Source organism: Pundamilia nyererei, unplaced genomic scaffold (assembly GCF_000239375.1).
Source record: "Pundamilia nyererei isolate P.nyererei 1_Seehausen unplaced genomic scaffold, PunNye1.0 scaffold00344, whole genome shotgun sequence".
NCBI lineage: Eukaryota > Metazoa > Chordata > Actinopteri > Cichliformes > Cichlidae > Pundamilia > Pundamilia nyererei.
Window position 1 is genome coordinate 130858 of NW_005187745.1, and position 15005 is coordinate 145862.

Sequence of the window (15005 nt, forward strand, 5' to 3'; positions counted from 1 at the left end):
CGTGCTCTATTTATAAGAAAAATCCCCACTGCAGTCCCTGTGAACGTCATTACCCACCACGTCCCACTGTATCCCGCTGTTTCTGTTTAACAGCTCATAATTTACCATATATTAGTTTTGCTGCTGTGCGGCAACTGAACAATTGCAGAAACGAGAGAGCTGAAATTAAACATTTCGCCCCAAAAATTAAGCAGAAGTTGAACTAATCCTGAGATTTTCCACAAAGCTATTCGACTGTAACTCCCTCCGCCCCATCTTCAGGGTAATTCACTGCACCGTCTAGCATAATTATTCTATTTAACTCCCTCAAATTCAAGTTAGGAGGGTTAGGAGAGAGCAGGTGAATGTGCCAGATAGAGATTATGCCATGGGTCGCTCATTAAGCCAGCGTTAAATATTATGACTAATAATCACATAGGGAGATTAGTATGTTCTCTGGAGTTTTTGTGTTCCCTAATACCCCCGGCTCTGCTTTCCAGCTCTTACGTAATGTCACATCAGGATCATTCTTGGAAGCGGATCAGCAAAGGGAGATAAATGTCCCTCCGCCGCCGTATGCATGTAACACTGCTTTGTGCAGAATTATCGATGAAGGGTGTGACATCCTGCAAAAAAATACCTCCACTTTTTAACCATGAAGAAGGGACTTTCAGAGGAATCTGAGCAGATGTTGCAGGCAGAGCTGGAACTCCTGAATTTCCAATATTAGTGGTGGATTATAGGTTTTCTCATATGCAATCAGAGAGCACAAAAGTGGTCTATTTCTGGAGGAATTTGATTTGCATTTCCTTTATGCTTTGACACCCAAGCCAAATTACACAGGAGAATAATAATAGCTTTTTATACAGTATCGAGTTTTCCAGCGATCGAGTTTGATTAAATCCATCACAGCTGCAGATGATTCTTTATATCTCTATCCTCATTATTACACTCTACATATATTACAAAGTGCGATAACAGTAGAGACATAAAATTTTTCAATTCTTAAGAGCCACTGTCCGTATCATCTCCACTTAATTTCCTCAGATATTATTGTATTCTAGTGGCTAAAATACAGTTATAGTCTTAGCAAAATTTCACATGAGAAACTGAGAGAGTTTTAAAAACTTCTTCCTTTAGCCATGGTTTAAGATACAAATGTTAAAGTCAAGATCTATGGAAAATAATAGCTCTCATATCTATAAATAGTTCAGTTAGAAATTGGAAAATCTCTGACTCTGTCTAACGTTTCCTTAAATATTTTTATTGAAAAGTTTAGGAGGTAATCTGCCATAAAAACCCAAAGTATTACAATTGGTACTGAAGATCATCCACCCTCCAAACGCATGCATGTTAGGTAAACTGCTGATTCTAAATTGGTTGTAGGTGTGAATGTGAGTGTGAATGGCCGTCTGTCTGTCTGTGTTAGCCTAGTGACAGGTGTTCCCGCCTCTCACCCTATGGCAGCTGGGATAGGCTCCACCCCCACCGTGACCCTGAACTGGAAAAACTGAAGAAAACAGATGGCTGGATTATCTATAGACTGTATGGGAGCATCACACATCACACTATTTAGCAGGTATCAGTGTGATGTATAAATCCTGTTAAATCCAGAACTGAATTTAAAATCCTTCTCCTCACACACACAGTCTTGAATAATCAGGCCCCATCTTATCTTAAAGTCCTCCTAGAACCATATCACTCTAGAGCACTTCACTCTCAGACTGCTCATTTACTTGTGGTTTCTTGGATATTTAAAAGTAGAATAGGAGGCAGAGCTTTCAGCTCTCAGGCCTCTTATTCTTTCCTTCCTTTTTAACAAAGCATATAGTCAGGACTGGATCAGGTCACCCCGAATCCTCCCTTAGTTGCGCTCCAATAGGCCTGCAGTGTTTCTTCTCTACCTTTTTTCACTCACTATGTGTTTACCGCTCTGCATGGAATCGTTGGTTATTATTAATCCCCATCTCCCTCCCCTCACCTCCAATCAGTCGTAGCAGTTGGCTGCCCCACCCTGATAGGTCTACTAGAGGTTTCTTCCTGTTAAAAAGGAGTTTATCCTTTCTACTATTGCCAAGTGCTTGCTCATGGCAGGTCATGTGATTGTTGGGGTTTCTTCTATATTATTGTAGAGTCTACACTAGGAAGCGTGTTGAAGCGACATTTGTTGTTTTTTGGAGCTATATAAATAAAATTGTATTAAATAAATTGGAACAATACTAGAATTTTACTCATGACCTGAGAATAGACTTAAATGCTCTGTTAGCACACTTGACTGAATAAGTCTTGTTGTATGATCGATAACTGACATAAAAATCTTCCAAAAGGCATTAACACCACAAACATGGTGCGGTTTAAGGACTCGGCCCAAACAGGCCTTTTACATTTTGATTGCTGTCACGAGCTAAAAGTGATACTACAGTAAATCTTAGTTTAGCAGTCAAAGCAGAGACGGACATGCTAAAAATAAAGCATATGTAAGTCTGTCTAGACCGCCCAGCTTGCTGAGTGAACTTAAAAAGTGAAATCTTGCACAGCTCCAGGCGATTGCCTGCAAGTACTTAGAAGGCAGCCTGTCTGTCAGAGCATGACAGAACACCCTTTGAGATTTGTCCATCTAGACTCATCGTGTTAGAGCTAAACTGTTGAGCAGCACGACTGAGCAGCATCTCCCTCCCTCCCTCCTTTTCTCTCTCTCTCCCCCATTTTGCTGGGAGACGATAATGATGATCTTCAAGGAATGGAGAGAAAAGATGCACAACAAGTCAAGAAGCCATCCACTTGCTAATTAGTAACCCCTTCATTTTTCTAACAAGCAGAACTAATTACAGGAGCTGCCACGACACTGATTTCCCACAAGGCAATGCTCACCAGGACTAAGCCAAAATTGCCTCCTCTTATCCCCCCTCCCCCCCTTCTCATGAACCAATCAGACTGAGACTTTTGGGAGACAAACAGAGTAACAAAAAAAACAAAAGAAACAAAAACGCTGTGTCATTACAGCAAGCGAATGTAATCACCCAAAGCTAGGTTTGATCAGACACAAGTACTTTTTGTCATTCTCCTGATATTATATATGATTGTTCTAAAGCCACTTTTTTGTGTAACAATATTGGAATAATAATGATCCAAAACATGACTTATTCACGAGATTAAACACTGACTGTGAGAGTCCGATGTAATGTTTTAACTGAACAAATGCGAGAGGTGGACCTCCTGCAAGACTGATCAAGTCTGCGGTTTGTCGTTCCCATCAGATCAGAGCAGGTTTTGATCTGCAGATGGAGAAGAAAACTGATGCAGGTTCTTTGTTTTTAAGACTGATGCACTCTGCTCCAGATTTTCTTTTTTTAATTTTATAAAAAAAAAATTTAAGTTGCACTTCCTGGATGACTCGCAGCCACAATTGAATAAAGTTGAATCCTTTTTCAGTCAGTCTGTGGTGTCAAATGACTTTATTTTACAGGGAGCTGTGGTTCACAACAGGGACAACCAGGAAAAAACTTGGATACTTGTCCAAATTTTGTTGATCTCGAGCAGCTAAACAACCGTGTTGAGCTGCTCGAGAGCACATCACTGAAAACACATCGAGCGCAACCTGCAATGCTAGTCAGGGCAGGCAACCTAAGCTATACAGATAACATGCCTTGCTCTGCTGTTGTCATACACAAAAAACAAGCTTCCAACTTTGGGAAGGAGCAAGTAGCAAGTAGCAGTAGAAAAAAAACCTTAAACATTACAAAGATTTTAGTTGAATGAGTAAATAAACATGCTTGCTCTGTATTGTGGGATAGTTTTGACAGTTACCAAATCTAACCTGCATAGTAGCTAGCTTTGCAGAAAGATGATCGCTAACCACCGGACATCAACTTGTCTGCCATCTTGGATGTGTAATAATCATGGTGACAGCCCCACAGTCTCACGGGCCTTGAGTCTAGCCTACGACCATCTGGCAACCATTGCTCTTAAGGGAAACATTTTTTAAAAAGAGAAGAAACCTCAGATGCTTGTCGTTTGCATGCATATTTTGACTGCCTTTTCAAGTTTCACTACTACTTAACTAGCAGTTAGCAAGTGTTTGCAGACAAGTTGGCATCCTCCATGCAAACTGGAGACTTGCACAGCAATCTGCTAGCGACCTAAATAATCATAAGGAGGTTATTTGTGGAGTAGTTTTACTCAACAACAAACAACCTAAAGGAACCACCGCCCAACCAGTCAGGGAATTCACATTGTCTTTTCTTGTGACCAGAGGTTGTATCAATGCTCAAGCAATGAGGCCTTTACACTGTGGGACAGGCTGTGTGAACAGCAGGTTTCTGTGCTGATGTGAATGACACCTCGAAGCTTACATGTTTTTAATTTAATCCAGCACATAATCATCTGTGTTTTCTGATGAATCTTGTATTATTCCTTTTTAAATTCCTCTTTAGAAGGTCAAAAACCAACAAAGAGTCCATAACTGAGCTCTTTCCAATTTCCTCAGCCCATCTGTGGCACTTCATGCCAAGTCCATCTCTTCCTGCTCTTCAAAAAAAAAAAAAAAAGTTTTTTTTTTTTTTAATGTCTCATTTCCTCAAACAGTTGGGCAGTGTCTTTTTTTTTAGCAAATATTATTCGAACAGACATAAAGATGGATTTGTTGCAGACTATTTTAAGCAGTGGATTACTGCACATTTGGCACTCTGACTTAAACTGACAGAGTTTGTGGGTTGACTTAAAATAAACTACAGCGATGCTGTTTATGCCGAGCATGCCAAGTAATGCATTGCTGGGAATTACTGATGCTTTTTAATGGTTGCTTTAACCCACAGAGGAAGACACACGTTTCTTTTTAGCAGTACAAATATGTGGTGCAGGCACCTCACAGCAAGAAGGTTAGAAGGTTAGAAGCCCGGCCGGAGGGAGTCTTTCTGTGTAGAATTTGCATGTTCTCTCCGAGTACTCCGGCTTCCTCCCACAGTCCAGAGGTTAAGTGGCAATTCTAAACGGGCTGTAGGTGTGAGCGGTTCTCTGTATCTCTCTGTGTTAGCCCTGCAAAAGACTGGTGTACCCTATCCATGGAATTTCGTTAGTTAGTTTTAGTCTTATGGGACACTTGGAAATTAATAACAGATTTCTTCATTAGCTGAGGTGTGCTTAATTTTGCATTCGCATTGCAGTCACCGTTGTCAGGATTTCACGTCATCTTTTTCCATTAAGGCTCCAACTTTTATTTGATCGCACCTCATCCAAACAATCTTGACTATTGATCTGTTTTGTTGAATTGTCAGCAGACAGTTACCTCCCATCTGACGCAAAGTGCACGCACACACACACAAACAAACACACACAGCGGGGCTTTGTAGAGGAGGTGGAGGCAGAAGTATGCGGAGGAAGCTTCCTCCAGGTCAGTCCATTTGGCCAGCTGACATTTAGTGCAGACAGGGTAATATGCTGATAAGAGCCCCTTTCAGGTCACCTTGGTAAGGCTTGAGTTAAAATGGACTTGGGTTGAAGGGCAGCCACATGCACCATCTGTCTGTGAGTGATGGACATACCAAGTGTCAAACCTCTTAAATAAGAACAGCGGAGGAGAACCTTTCAGCAGATTCACGGAGCCCCAGAGCATTTTCTAATTAGCTCATTAGAGACAGTCTGATTGCAATCACTTCAATTTTAAGAGTTTACTCTCTTAGATTTAGTTTTAAACTGTCTCTGCGGTTATCCGTGCGATGTCAGGTCTGTGCGCAGCTGTGAGATCTATACGGGAGCGCTGTGTGTGGCGCAGACATCATCAGTCTGGATTTCACAAATTACGGGTATTACATGAACCACAACTCAGAGCTGATGTAATGTTCAGCTGCTGCAGCTTAGCGGTCCTGATGCTGAGGGTCAAAAATCTCCATAAGGAAGGAGCCGAGTGCGTAAGTCTCGCCAGTCTTCGGCCACCTCCCGCCATATGTGCCATTTCCCTCTCGCTGGGGGCGTGTGTGTCAGTCATTTCATACACCCCTGAGGCAGGCATCTGGATGCCCTTCACATGATGCTTTTACAGTGCAGTTACATTATTTAATCGACCCCACTTTAAAAATAGCCCTTGATCAATAAAGGCTTTGAATTTCTTGCAAGCTTCAACAGTTCACCTTCAGGTTCTCCCTTGGAAAAAAAAAAAAAAAAAAAAAAACACACACACGCTCTCGTATGACATTTTCAAGAACTGTTTTACCTCTATCAGAATCCTGCAGTACTAAATGTGGAAATCCCTCGACTTTTATGACCTTGAGTCACCACAGCAAGGTTCAGAAAGAACCCCATCACTGTGTGATAGTGAGTTTTAGAGCACAAACCCTACAGTATGAACTCAGAACAGTTCATATCATATGTGATGATCCGATACCTGCTAGCCCACAGAGCTAAAATTACCCCAAGGTCTACAAACAAATGCGCAAAGAAGTGGCCTCCAATAAAGACAGCTTTAAGGCTGGAGCCAGAGCTGTTCAGACTGTCTAGGTCACATCAGAATACAAACTCATTAAGCTTTAAAGACAAACAGCCTCATGTTACACTCCTCTGTGTTGGCCATTAAATAAAGCAGCATTCAACAATCAGACACTTTGTGTCTCTGCCAATTCTCCACCGCTGAATCAAAGGTCCCATGTTCTGAAAATTCATTTTAGCATTTTTATTTTAAGCTTGGAGATTTAAAAGGAAGAGAAAATATAAGGTTGTCTAAAACCTCTATTGCTCTAGTGCCCCACCAATTACACATCGAAAGGGGAAACTTTACATTATTTTCCACCTCTCACCGCCCGCTACGTCAAAAAGCGTTTGCCAGAGCTGCTTCTCGTTTAAAGTCCATCTGTAAAGGGTCTCAGCTACAACCAAAGCATGCAACACGTCCTGTTGTTAGCTGCAAGAGCAGACAACACTATTCAGTTGTCCCTTTTAACCCATTTTTTTGATGGCAACATCCCAACAACTAAAGGAAAGCCTCCTCCCCTTTATGCCACTGCAATCCGACAACAAACCAAGGATTAAATAGTGAAAACACCTCATGAAACTTAAATCGCAGTTGTAGGCAATTTCCATAGCCAATGCTCTTCTAAAAATTATGGTTTGTTTTTAAATGCAATGCCACCTGACAAAATCACGATAAATCTGAGCTAAAGCCAACAGCTGTGCTGTCATTTCATGTACATTTACTCAGAGAGTTGGCTAAAAGCAACAATTTATCTTCGCTCAAGCACTTTTTCACATCCAAACAGCAGCTATACTGGTTCATCTGCTCAGCAGGATTTAACTCTACAGACACTGAAAAAGCCAGTCTGGATCAAAGCTAATAGAAAAAACCCCAGGAGCATAAAAGCCTGGTGGAATAAAAAGTCTGTGGTGGCACTTTGAAATTTGAAAGAAACCTTTTGGGGCCATGTGAGCTTCATATAAACTTGTTCAAAAGGGGTAAAATATTGAAATTTTAAAGGAACCTATTCAAAAAGCCATCAGTAACTGTAATGTTATGGTATTTCTTTCAAAAATGAATAAAAGGAGATGTTTTTACTCACTTAAACCCTTAAAGCATGTGAGTCTGGTAACCTCACCCTTTAAGCAGATCGCACTTGGGTTGCTCTTGATGGTAAAGCTAACACCAGTGGACTTTAACAAGAACGCCAAGCAAAAGGGATTTTGGAGTCTAAAATAATAAAAGACAAAGTCCATCACTCCAGTCACTAATATTCAAGTATGCAGAAGAGACGGTGCTGTCCATGGTGCTGCACAAAGCAGAGACATAACACATAACGAGTCTTTAAATTGACTTGCGGAGATTCAAAACCTGAGATCTCGGGCTTTACCGCATGAGTGAAGTCAGAGTGATGAACGAGACAAATGAAAGTGACAGGTGCAGTGGCAACTGGCCGCAGCAAGCATTGCATTGTTTACAGATTTCTCGCATACTCACCAACGTTCTAATAAATGTGAATTTTCAGTGCCCCAGACAAACTCTCCACCTGCTCCTCATTATCAAAATGGCCAGATTCGTTTTCTGTGAGTCAGCTAATGGATTAATCAACTAATTTTATGCGCTATATGGGAACAAACGGAGTCTCATGTAACTGGCTGCGTCGGAGTGTAGGGAGAAAATTGCAGTTTAATTACATAAGTGGTCTCTTTAGGTTAAAGCTGAATTGATGTACGCATCACAGGGTGAGATAAGGTAGTCCTAAAGGAGATTTATGTGCATAAATTAACTTGGAAGTGTTTGGTATCAAGGGCCATGTGCGCATTTCTTTTTGCTTTGTGAAGATCCTGGAAACGGCCCAAATCGTAACAGCTCCACGGATGGTAAAAATGATAAGCTTCAATGTTTTGTTTTGGGGTTTTTTTAATTGCTCTAAGCACACCCGTTTTTGCATTTGAATACTGCACAGACAAAATACTGTGAGACGAGGTCACCTTCAAATCATTACCAGCACTGGGGAGGCAGCAAAGAGCCACTGTCCACTCTGATAAGAAAGAAGGGGGAACCCACAATTGACTATTCAGAGCGACATAAAAAAAGGAGTCATAGGAACCTGTGGTGTTAATAAAAACTTCAGCTAGTACAATTATAATCACTGAATGCAAATGAATTGAATATGAACAAAAGCCGAGCTCTAGCAGGGAAGTACGACACAGCCAAGACAGCTTGAAGAAACTAAACAGCCCTCCACTCAAGCCTGTAAAAGTTGACACTGTATGTTTTGATCACTCCATTACTCTCTTTTGAACCTTTGTTTTCTTCCCACCTCTATTGACTTGTCTAACAGGCCAACAACAAGGTAAAACCTCCAAAACAGGAAAACTAATTACTGGCTCGACAGTAGCGCTCAGCCCTTCCTCCCTCCTCAGACAATGAGCCACAGCTGGAACGGATGATAAAACTTGGACTCCTCATCGTCATGGTGAGATCAAAGTTGCAGGCTTTCTATTTTTAAATTATTGGACTCTGGCTCTGTTGTTGCTTGCTGCGCACTTGTCTCTCTCCCTCTCTGCATCTATTTCTATACTGTATGTGCTCACAAAGATGTGTCCATATTACTGTAAAATGGCACGAACGGATGGAAAAACACAGAAAACTAACCTTTCTTAAAAAAAAAATAAAAGGATATGAAAAGATTGATGAGTCATCATGCTAAACAATGCTCAGGTATTAGTTGTAGGGTTTTTCTACTAACCATTATGTGAGCATCTCTAACCTTGGGCCTGAAATGAACACACAGAAAGATTATTGACTCCATCTGCGCCTCTTTTTCATTTTGCTCAAAAGCAAGGTCCTTTCTACAACTTTGCATTTATAGGACAAAACCATAAATCTCACTACTTTCAAAGTAGTACACCACCGTGCAGCCGAAGGACGGAGATGAGATGCCCAATCCTCTAGAATCTCGCTGTACACTGGAAAGTGGGGTTAATGTTTCCTGCGTTTTTGCACAAAACACGCTCTAATTAAAATGCGCATTTCAAGAGGATTTCCCAGAAATTAGCCTGGCAACTCACTTTTATTATCCTTTCGAGCCTAAAATAGCAATATGAAACAGATGTAGTTTATAATTTATGCTCAGCAGTGTCCATCTGGACTTTGCTAAAAAGGAGTGTGCAGCCCGTCATGACGGTAGATAATCCCACGGATGCGTAATACGAGGCAAAGAGTTCTCGCAGTGCGGTGTGGGAAGAAAAGCAGCACAGCAAGCAGCCATGCAACAACTGGTTTTCATGTGTGAATATACTGAAGGCGCAGAGCGTCATCGGCATGTGCAGCACTGGTGCCCGAATGTCCAAATCCACGGGGAGGAAAGCAGTCTGCTCTCTGCACAGAACATGCTTTGTAACCGATCTTTTGAAGCACGTCCTGATGGAAGATCTTGCCTCCGTGACGCTATTTATAGCTTGGTAATGCATCAGAGGTCGCACCTTCCATCTCAGCAGTAGCAACAACTGCATCGATACACACCGGCTCATCTGACACTGATGATAGCAGGAATCTAATAGTACGGTCGAATGCAGATTCTGACTTTGACTCCAGTCTGCAGGGTCTGGTCGAGTATCTCAATTCTGCTGTGACACTTTTTATTGTGCTTGATTGTTGACAGCTTTCTGTTACTTATCTCTCATTTCACGATCTCTGCTGTTGTGTTTAGTGGAATAGCATGATGCAGTACACTGTACAAGGACATTAACCATTTAATTTCTTTAACGTGACTTCACCACATTCATCCAGAAATGCCGTGTCTTTCATAAAACCATCATGCGCAAAGTGTCGGGTAATCGGATCTGCCTGAGCCAATATTTTCAAAAGCAGCCTTTCAGTTCATCAGCTGAAACAATGTGAGAGGTCACAGGATAATGTGATAGCAATAGGCCTGGGTTAGCCAGGCAAGGTGATCCAGAGGAGGCAGTCAGGATGATGGCCTCCAGATGACAAAAGACCCTTTTTGGTCCGTGTTCAGCCAGATTAGGTTCTTTAAATAGTTACTTTTTTATAGTGTGGTTAGGATGCCAGCATTGATTGGCTTGGCTTACTGGGCTGTTGGACAAATGATTGCTGTGGTGGGACACCATCAGCATGCCAATCCAACTCTACTACACACGTATCTGCTGTTTTTGCAGTAACAAAATAGCCAAAGTTAAGAGCAGCACTTATCTATCTTGCAGTGGCATGACGATCCAAGCTTGTGAGGCTAAAGACAGACCCACTATTTCTACTGCGACCTCGAACTGTGTCTGTACAGTCTGCCCATTAAGGATTTACTGGATGTGTGGGTGACAAGCATTTAGATGGGGTGGAAAATTAATCAAGCACTGGGTGGCCTCCTTTGACCCCAGTGCACATACTAAGTGACCCAGCATTTTGCAATCAAACTGTACACAGGCTTGAGTTGACTCTGTCACATAAAGTCACTTAATTCAGGACCACATTAAGTAGATTCACTATAAGAAAACAGATGAAAGTTAACAGCACTGTTACAGTAAAGTGGCCCATCTTTGACCCACAAACCATCATAGCTAAGGGCGCAGATATGCACAACGCTGAAGTCACCTTTCATCACCATCCTGAGAGGTTTAGCTTAAGGCATACAGCACATGTCAAAACAACAGTGGCACACAACATATACTGAAAGCAAACACATATTCTGCAATACTTTTAGAGACAGAGAACTGACACTATGAAATCAGTATTTCAAAATAATCATTTCTATAAATTTAAAGGATACCACGAGTCAAACTCCATTTGGAACTGGTTAGAGAATACACATTTTTCCGTAAGGCAAAAACAAAATTTATACAACTCTCATGAGCATTATCTCTAGAGACAACCTTTATTTTTCCAACACAACCTGAACTCTAAGGAAAGCTTACACATTATTTCTTTAAGAATAAGGAATAAGGAATAGTTCTCTTTCTTAAAGGACATTTTAAAGCTATTTTTTGGGTGTTGGCTGCCTTTTAATCTTTTCTCTGTCAAGATGATCCAACACTGCTTCAATAAGGCTGAGGTCCAGGCTATGGGGAGGCCAATCCATGACTTATACTTTCCACTTTGTGTTTTTCCAATTGAGGTATGCTTCTACTGCAGTGGCAGTGTGTTTAGGATCAATGCTATGCTGAAAAATTAAGATATTTCTAATCAAATGCTTTCCAGGTGATATTGCCTAATGGGTCAAAATCTGATGCTACTTTTCAACTGGGATAACAGCCCCAACAAATTTGTCAGGTCCTTGCCGGATATTTTTCCTAAGCACATGAATTTCCGCTATTGTTAATCTGCTGTACATATCTTTTTAGTCCTGCCACGTATGCTGCCATGATTTATAGGTCAGTGTAAGTATTAATGTTGTCTTAAAAAACATCCTTCTGAAAACTGCCAGGTAGAAGGACTGGACTGAAAATGAGCTAAAATCTGAATAAAGACTTTGAAAGACACTTCAGAAAGCCTGGAGAGATACTGGTTAAGATTCATCCCATATGAAGAAATTAAATATTTCTTATTATCTATTTTGAAATCCTTACTGCAAAATTTCAACAACAATAACAACAATAATAGTAAATAACGTTCAACTTTAGTGTCATCTCTACCATCTAAACCACAAAGACACACTGTAATATTAAGCAGAAATAAGAAGAATAAAACTCATTAACAGCAGGTAAGGATTATACCACAGAAGTTAATATGGCCTAAGGTAGCAACCCAACTCTGTGGGCAAGTGTACTTATTGTGAGATTAAGCAACAGCTAATTACTCACTAGGTAAACAGAAGTACTAGCTACCATCAGGAAATGAAAAGGTAAATGCTTCCTTCCAATATCTGCTTGTTTCAAAGTTGTGGACATGTGGTCTTACAATGTGTGTTACTAAGCTTTTACATCACTTATTCCAATAAATTGTTTAAGCATTGCCTTTTATAACACCAGATATATTTGAAAGGGATCACTAAAATAAACTGAGCTTCCTTAGCATTAGCACCCATTAGCTTTCCAGGCTACTTTGAAAACTTAGCAAAGTTAGCAACGTGCAGTACTGTAAGCTTAGCTGTAAATTTAGCTGGTGCTGTCTCTTGTGCAATGATGGAGAGAAAGCAGGAGCTAAAATTACAGCTATGTTAGCAATATAAACTTAAAGGATGAGCATGCTATGTCAAACTGCCATAACTTATCATATCAGTTGCACCTAACTAGTCTGATGTTACCCAAAGAACGTTAATGCTAAATGCTAATGTTCTGCTAGTAGTCACATAAACTTGAAAACATTCTTTAAGATTCATATTTTGGGAGTGAATGCATCCATTCACTTGTGCTAGCAGAGTTTATTTTCCACCTCCAAGTAATTCATTCATTGCCTGGTAAATAAGATTGAACTAAACTTCAAGTGCAGCCAAGATTAGCCTGCTGGAAGGAGTGTGAAACCCTTCATATGTTTTCACTCCCCAAACAACGTGAAGCCTTGAACTTGTTAAAATTCAAAGGTGCTGCTCTCCTATTTTACTGCATGTCCAGGTCGGGGTAAGTGCTGACCATTCATAGTTGTGCAAATTGGATTAAGAGATTATAGAAAATTGCACAAACTGATGATAAAACAACTGCACGCATATAACTTTCAGTAGCCTGTGCTGTATGTATGTATGACAATAAGTATGTATGACAATAAGAGAACTGCCACAGCCACTGTGGCAGTTCTCTTATTGTCATACTAAAAATGTTAAATCTAGGCCCACGGGATTAAATAAAAAAGAAGAAAGGAGAAAAAAAGTTTGACACCTCTGATTTGTCCAGTGATCGAAAAGCCAACAAAGCTCTCACCGGTTAACTTTCTGCCTGGAAGCTAAAGCATTACTTTCTGTGAAAATACGAGAAACAAAGTCATCTATTTTTATGTTACTGGGAGCAGAATAAACAAGACACACAAAAGAAACCCTTTGTGACAGAAACAAAAAAATAAAAAATAAAAAGCAAGAACGTGGTACAAGCAGTTATGTAATGTGATGAAAGGTAGCAGTCACAGATGGTACAAAACTCACGGATGACTTCTAAATGCAGAACACCAAGCTGGGGGTTCACGTCAAACTCAGGATCTAATATTTCATGGCACTTACGGCATACATGCAGGATTAAACGGCTAGCTGCCAATTATCTTACCAAGCAACCCTCACATATCACAGCACAACATTTCTCTCCTGTTTAACAGTAACACAAAAGTGACACCCCAATCTCTTAAAGAACCAAATAATCTCCGGGAAGCCCCCCCTTTGTTAAACCATGTGTTTTACTCAAGGACATGGGACATAACTATACAGCCCAGCGTCCCTTCCATTGCAAGACTGCACCGCACCGCTGTATGGAGGATCAGGAACACCTTTGAACACATCCACAACAATGAACAGATTTAAGGGCTACTCAGTTCATCACAAAAAAAGCAAAAATAAGACTCAGTTTTATCTTGCCTAACATTTTTATGACTCATCGTACCATCCATCGCTCACGTATGAACTTGAGCATACACACATACACACGCGCGCCTGCTCGTATCAATTAATTCTCAAAATAACACTCGTGCCTTGAAATACACACGTCCCGAAAGTGTCAAAGCTTGATTAAACAAGGGTGTTTAGATGATTATGTTCTAATAATATTTGTGCCTTTGCAGTTCTATTAACCCTGTCGACCCAGACTGCAAAACAAAAAGAGGTCAACAGACAGCCTATATAAGTAATTATTTAATAATAATAATAATAATATTGCCATTTTTCACACATTTTGCTTCCTTCATAAGGGCGGATGCTGAGACTTGCAGCGTCGTATCGCTGTCCTCAATATAAGAGAGGAAAAAGCTCCGTTTGTTGTAAGGAATGCTGAGATGATGAAGGGTTTTAATCGAATCATCTGTCTTGCTCCCATTTTTTTTCTCCCCTCTGTTAGAAGTTGCTTTAACGACAGACACAACACACGCGCAAGCTTCTCTGAGCCAAAGTTCCCAGAATCCATTGCAATTCAAGGTCAACTGACTCTTTTTCTGGCACTTGGCAAGCGCAGTTTTTTTCTTGTGCATTATATGAAAACAATACAGCTTAAACAGCACACAGGTGCAAAAGGTAACTGCTTACATGAAGTGGGTGAATTTAAACAAAAAAAAGAAAAGAACAGATCAGTTTATTTAAGCGTTTAAGTTTTTGAACAGCAGACAGGTGCTACCGACTTCGAGAGTTTTTCCCTCAGCATTGTGTAACCTGCTGTTTGAATATCACTTATGTACTTAGAATAAATCCCGATTTAGTGAAAGCTTTACAATGCATCCTTCTCCAAATTTCATTTCCATCTCATGTCACAAAGAAATCTAAATTCATCCGGATAATCTCTACACAAGTATCAAATTGCAGTGCGGTGTCTTTTGCCCTCAAGTGTCATTGGTGGGGGGGGTGAAAGTGAAATGAAGCAACACAGCGATTTTGACTGTTTTTATCCGGGAAGTATTTGATGTTTAAGCCTTCAAGCGAGGAAGGAAAAGAAAAAAAAAA

General features: G+C 40.5%; 1 protein-coding gene across 6 annotated transcripts in view; it reads right to left on the bottom strand.

Annotated features, from left to right (window-relative positions):
- The window catches only part of slc24a2 (solute carrier family 24 member 2), a 46809-nt gene that overhangs the window by 28427 nt on the left and 3377 nt on the right, over positions 1–15005 (bottom strand). The gene's annotated exons all lie outside the window — the stretch shown is intronic.